This window comes from Macrobrachium nipponense, chromosome 29, assembly GCF_015104395.2.
Source record: "Macrobrachium nipponense isolate FS-2020 chromosome 29, ASM1510439v2, whole genome shotgun sequence".
NCBI lineage: Eukaryota > Metazoa > Arthropoda > Malacostraca > Decapoda > Palaemonidae > Macrobrachium > Macrobrachium nipponense.
This window is the reverse complement of record NC_061092.1, coordinates 32,929,559-32,937,058: the sequence shown is the minus strand read 5'-3', so window position 1 is coordinate 32,937,058 and position 7,500 is coordinate 32,929,559.

Genomic DNA, 7,500 nt, shown 5'->3' with positions numbered 1-7,500 from the left:
TATTATTCAGAAGTTCAACTCTATTCATACGGAACAAGCCCACCACAGGGTCCATTGACTAGAAATTCAAGCTTCCAAAGAATATAGTGTTCATTCGAAAAAGGTAACAGAAGGCAATGGGAAACATAGAAAGAAGAGATCAGTATTAGAAAAACAGAAGAATTATCCAATAAATAATTAGAGAGAGAAAGTAATAAAATAAAAGTAAGTTATTTAAATACGAGAGGAGAATTGTAGAATTGTATTGCCTCTTCGCTTGAACTTCTGAAAGTTCCAATTGGACGACATCCTCTGAAGGAGGCCATCGATTATTGTGATGAGATCGTAACATAGACCGTCGATTATTTAGAGAATTATTCGTAATGGGATTATTACGCAGAAACCACATTGACTTAAAGTGTTATTGGTGTCGAAACCGTTGCAGTGACTTTTAGTTTTTATTTTTTACTATGATTTTGGATTAACTATTCAGACTGTGATTCGGGATTAGCTGTTAAGACAGTAATTCTGGATTAGCTGTTAAGACAGTAATTCTGGATTAGCTGTTAAGACAGTAATTCTGGATTAGCTGTATAGACTATGATTCGGGAGTAGCTGTTTTGGCTGCGGTTCGGTATAAGCTGTTTAGACTGTGATTCGGGATTAGCTGTTTAGACCGTGATTCGGGATTAGCTGTTGTTGAGATTTTGATTCAGAATTAGCTGTTTAGACTGATTCAGTGTTGACTGTTCAGAGTGGTGTTTCGGGATTAGCTATTAGACTGATTGGGGATTAGCTGTTCAGACTGTGATTCTGTATTAGTTGTTGAGACTGTGATTCGGGATTAGGTGTTCAGGTTGCAATTCGGGATTAGTTGTTTGGACTGTGATTCGGGATTAGCTGTTCAGAATGGGATTCGGGAATAGCTGTTTAAACTGTGATTCAAGATTAGCTATTCAGAGTCTGATTCGGGATTAGATTTTAGACTGATTCGTGATTAGCTATTGAGACTGTGATTCGGGATTAGTTATTTAGACTGAGATTCGGTATTATCTTTGTAGACTGTATTTGTGATTAGCTATTTAGACTGTGATTCTGGATTCGAGTTTAACTGCTCAGACTGTGATTCGAGATTAGCGGTTTAGGCTCTGATTCTGGATTAGCTGTTTAGACTGTGATTGGGGATGAGCTATTCGGGTTCAGCTTTAAATTAATTATTGATTAGAGCTTTAGACTGTGATTATGGATTAGCTGTTCAGATTGTGATTTCGGAATTAGCTGTTCAGACTGATTCGTGGTTAGATTTTTAGACTGTGATTTGGGATTAGCTGTTCGGATTGCGATTCGAAATTAGCTGTTTAGACTATGATTCGGGATTAGCTGATCAGAGTGTGATTCGGGAGGAGATAGCGCAACAGAACTTGAGTGGTCTAGACTGTAATACGTGATGTGGAAAGGGCATCCATCAAACGCTCTTAGTCATTCAAACTTTATTTGAACCGAGTCTTTGAAATAGGTTTCAGTCTTCCAGACTGCAGTCTGTAATCGTGCTGAGATCGTGGCCTTGACCCTCAGACTCTCCAGGCTATTATTAGTAATAATAATACCATCGCTCCCAAGTTCTCTCCACATCTGGTCTTATTACAGCATGTCAGTAGGTTTTTTTTTTTTTTTTTTTTTTTTTTTTAACAGGGACTTGGCTTGAACCGGTTTATGTTTTAAACGCAGTCAACTTTTCATTACTCAGTGATTACTACTTAAAACCTGGACATATTTGTATGCAGATAAGACCATACACTTATATACAATTTTTCAGAAATGCGCATGTAATATAATTTGAATGCTAAGAACGTGCATATTATATTTCCATGTTGTCATTTATATCCTCAACTTTATTTAACAGAAATCTCCACTGATCTCCTTCCAGTAAATTATATATGCATATATATGTAACTCAATAATCATATACAAATATTCAATAATCATATAATTGTATATTTACAAATGCAATTTACTGATACACCAATATTTACATATGAGTATGTGTAATGTGTTCTTTTAAGTGTACACAACTGTCTGTGAACTATTATTTGTAAAGTCGTGTATATAGAATATATTTATTTTGTATACATTATTTGTGTGTGTAATATATATATATATATATATATATATATATATATATATATATATATATATATGTATATATATAAATATAAATACATATATATATATATATATATATCTATATATCTACATATATATATATGTGTGTGTGTGTGTGTGTGTGTGTACATCTATGACTAAATATATCTGTGTGTGTGTAAATGGATGTACCTTTTGTACTGCAAAAGTCTGTAACAAATGACTAGTGTCACTGCATGAATATTCCATTACTGACTGATCGAAAATCATTCAACTCCAGTTGGCTTTCCCAGTCGTCTACATTATAGCGGAGCTACGTCATTTGGAAGTCTTGCGAGCTCTTTCTTCCTCAATATCGACGAGAATGTCACGGCAGCTGTAAATAGACGGAAGCTCGCCTCGAGAACTGAGATTAACATCGGCGTGAAAATACTGAAACGCTGCTTATTGCATTGTTTCCAAATGCTCTTGGAATGAACTTTTCAGGAGATTCAATGAGACTTTAATTTTTGGCTTATAAGTTTAGAGTTAGTGTAGAATTTTTCGAAGGGCTATCTGATTATGATATATCTGCCGATAACGACATTTCCGCCTACTTGGACTCTTCTGGGAAGTTACAGTTTTTCCTGACTTAAGACCTTTCTTCCATTAAAAGACAGAGAGGTCTATCTTTTACATAGGCCTTGGGCGAGAAAAACACGAAGGTTGGCCGTTTCATTGGCTTCTACTCATTGTAATATAATCAAATGAAAACCGGAAATCGATATAGATACATTGACGATTTCCGCTCACTAACAACAGAACAAATGTCAGTGATCAACACATACAATTTTCTAGGAATTTTCAAGAGCAGATAGCTGTGCTACAGGTTGCTTAGAAGTCATGAGTAACCTACTTTGAATTATATTCACAAAGCTTCCGGGTCGGGTTACTTTTGAATTAAACTTCCAGAGGTCATGGTCAGAAAGTCATATTTCGAAAAGATTTGCTTAATAGTATTCTTAAAATGACAGATGTTCAATGTCGTTACCAGAATTATTGTAGAATCTGCTTTATGCAACGGATCTTATATTAGATCAGACGAATGAAAACTTGAGAATTCTAGTGACCTTCTGACGATGGATGGTGCCATATACATTGTGAGAATGGTGTGGGACAGGTGATAGGGCCAGTTTTGACTAAAGATTGCCCTGGCCAGCGCACTGCAAGCAGTGTGACAGAGTCTATCAGTAGTCTTTTGCAACCACTGCCTCCCCCCCCCTCCCTCCCCCCCTACCCGCCTCACCCCCTCCCCGCCTCCCCTTCTTGCAAACTGCATTAGTGTCTGCTTTTAATTTCACCATTTGAGAAATCTTTATAATTCTATTCTTTTATCATTTTCGTGTTTTCTGTGTTTTGTTTTCTCTTAAAGTTGGTGCCCAAGGGCATTCCTTCATTTCTGCGTGGTATTCTGCAATAACATATACGAGTTTTGCAATCACAGTTCTTGTGTGGTGCCTCTTGCAACTTGCAGTGTGTAGAAAGAGGTCGATGATCATTCAAGCAACTCCAGGCCGGGGTAGGGGGTGTGGGGGCCAGATCAATAATGTCAACAGTGTTATTACCCCAAGAATGTTATTTGTTCCCTTTGTGCGTGTGTACGTAGTTCTTGAATAACCCCGTGATTTATCGTCATGGCAGGGTTGTGTTTGACGTCACTATGCTTTGTAATAAATTGAAAAGAGTGGTCGGTGTCGCAAGCGAAAGAAGTAGAATCTTTTGTTGTCTAACCACCTTGGATATTCATTCCCAGTTTTATGAAGAACTGTTGCAAACGCATTTTATTGTGTCATTTCATAAATGTGTGTGTGTGTGTGTTTTTTTTTCTAGGTATTGAGAGCTGTTATGAATGCTGTATTGTACGATATAAGTCGGAGAATTTGCAGTATTTTGGAAGGTATAAATGATAGTATTGCATACCTGTTGTTATAGTTATTCATGAAGAGCCTCTTCAACAGGATATTAAAAGGGTATTTCTTGGCTAATGAATGTTGCAAGGTTGTATTGATCGAAGTTAAAATATAGGTGTCTTGAAGATATATAGCAGGGAGTGCCGTTGTAAGCTTTACATAATGCATAAGGAAATGAATGTGCGATTGTTATTTTAGAGCGCACATGTACGTAGTCTCGCGCGCGCGCGCACGCACACAGGGAGATATATAATATATATATATATATGTGTGTGTGTGTGTATGTATGTATGTATATATATGTATTATGTATATATCAAGATCCTCCTCTTACTGAAATACCTGCACACACACGCGCGCATATATATATATATATATATATATATATATATATATATATATATATATAATATATATATATATATATGTATATATATACACATATGTGTATGTCCAAAGTTGGTTAGAGAGAGAGAGAGAGAGCTTACTGACCTTTTGAACTCATAACCTTTAATGTCATCAACAAATTATTTCTATTATGAACTGTCGTTTTGCAAACCGTGAGTAAAGATAAAAAATAAAAAAATAAAAAATAAAAATCTCTTATCGGCTTCATTGCGGTTGAGATCATCTGAATAGACAACAAACGCGACTGGGGGGGATGGGGGGATGGAGTATACCTCGTACCTGTTTCATACACGGCGCAGGTTCACAAGGAATACGTAACACGGCCAGAAATTGGCTATTTAGGATTTGGTTCCATTCCGTCTTTCATTATCTCCCAGTTTCGCGGAATTGCTTTGACTCGAGCAAACCCATTTATCCATCACTATTAAGTTAAAGTCGCTTGCTAGTTCCGCAAAGAGGCTTGAAAGGCTTTGCGAATACCTCTCGACAAATATACGGATTTTTATTTACTTTTGAGTTGTTGGTAGACAAATGACTTACCTGGGGATATTTCTTCTCTCTCTCTCTCTCTCTCTCTCTCTCTCTCTCTCTCTCTCTCTCTCTCTCTCTCTTGAGTCTTGTTACTCATATCTTATCTGGGTATAGACTCTCACTCTCTCTGTCTCTCGAATTGACGAATGGGAGCCAGATAATCTAAATGATTTTTCTTTCTCATGTCCAAACTTCGATTTTTTTGCCCCCCTTCTTTTCTTAAACCTTATGATTTTTCACAGTTCATGAGGCGAAAAGTCGGTTATACCATTTTTTTACATATATGCTCACATTTTATATTTTTTTCCTCGTTTTAGACTTGTCTTCCTTGCTTGCTCCCGTGCCTTAAAAAATTCTCTTGGCTCTCAGGCACATGCATTTGCATTGAAGGTACATCTCCATCACTCTCACCCCTGACCCATTTGCACATAATGCGCTTTTCCCCAATTATCTCTCTCGTGCTCTCTCTGGCATCCTTTACCCATTACCATATCGACGTTCTTCACCCTTTTATCCTTCCTAATTCCAGACTTTTTTTTTTTTTAGTCTACTGTCCCATTTCTTACTTCCCAGCATTTGCTATTTTAGACACTTATCTCCTGTTCCATACTATCTGGAATCTTGTAGGGCGGTAATGCCATCGGTGCACCTAATGCGTTGCACTGTAGGCATTACTTCAGGTTCGCTGCATCGTCCCTTCGGCCCCTAGATGCAACCCCTTTCTTTCCTTTTATAGCAACTCCGTGTACCTCGTTGGACTGGTGGTTTACGTGCTCGCCTACTAATAGCAACTCCGTGCACCTCGTTGGACGAGTGGTTTACGTGGTCGCCAACCAATTCGATTGTCGCAAGGTCGACTCCCTGCTCTGCCAACGTGCAGAGAAATTTATTTCTGGTGATTAGAAATTCATTTCTTGACATGATGTGTTCGGATCCCACAATATGCTGTAGGTCCCTTTTCCAGGTAACCAACTGGTTCCTAACCAAGTAAAAATATCTAATCCTTCGGGCAGCCCAAGGGGAGCTGTTAATAATCAGATCAGTGGTCTGGTTAAACTAAGATATACTTAACTGTACCTCCGTTCATATTCTCTTTCTTCCATCTTACTTTCCACCCTTTCCTAACAATTGTTTCATAGTGGAACTGCGAGGTTTTCCTTCTGTCATACCTTGAAACCCTTTTTACTGCAAATTTCCGTTTCAGAGCTGAATGACATTATAGGTCCATGCGCTTGTCCTTTATTTTAAGTTCTATTCTATTCATACCATTTAGAGACAACTTGCTGATCCCCTTTGTCTCACGTGTTTTATGCGTCTACTTCACGTTCAGTCTGTTATCTGCAAGGTTTGGTCCTTAGACACTTGTCTCTCGTTATTTGCCCTCTGGAGAGATCTCGCTGGCTCCCTTGTATCTCATGTTCTCTGCGGATCTTCGTCACTTTCATCTGCTCCATTTCCTCTCGAATACCTACTTTATGAATAAAACACTTCTGTTATTGCATCACACGTATACATATTTAGCAATTCCCCCTTTTTATCTAGTTGATATTCCCACTAATCTTGATATGTTAGATGCTTTTTAACTTCGTATGCTTCCCAAATTAGCTCGGTGTCATCCGTCAACACCGACTTTCCATTCAGTCGTTTTTCTTTCTGTTTCTTTGTAGTTCAGTCTTGTACTTTTTCCGTCATTTCTCATAGGATTCTATCCACATGAAACATACTAGGAAACACACCAACCCTTTATCAAGGACTTTATGACTCCAAACCATTCACTCTCTCCGACGTAAGGGGATAGTCCCATCAGTTCATATTATCTTTCTTCCATCTTACTTTCCACCCTCTCGTAAGAACTATGAGGTTTTCCTCCTGTTACACCTAGTAAACCTTCTTTAATCTCAATGTTTTTTTCAGCACTGAATGAACTCATAGGTTCCAACGCTTGGCCTTTGGCCTCAATTCTATATTCTATTCTAATTACCAGTCCTCATTTGTAAGTTCTGACGCAAGTTGCAATTTCGATGTAAAATTCCAGAAAATCCAACTTCCATCTCTACTAGGCATATCATTTCCGTCATAATGACTGCGTTTGAAATAGACAACACCTCTCAATTTGCATCTTTTATTAGAAATTATATTTTCTTATGAGCAACATACTCTCTCTCTTCTTTATCTTACTCACGTCGCCCTTAATTCTCCCGTTTCAATCTTTTATATTCCTCTACATAATTCTCGCTTCATTCATTGGCACTACCCCTTTTATTACATCCTAAGTCCACTGTTTCCTCCTTGTTGTGTGCATCTGACCACAAAGACTTTCTTCTCCCTTTCGTAAACTAAAATCGTATCATTATTATTTTATTTTATTTTATCATTTTTTTTTTTCACTTCTAGAGACAATTATTTTCGATCCCTCCACATTTATTTTCATGGCATGGAACCTTAATACTCTTATTTTAACGACGGACTCTTAGAAATATCTATATATATG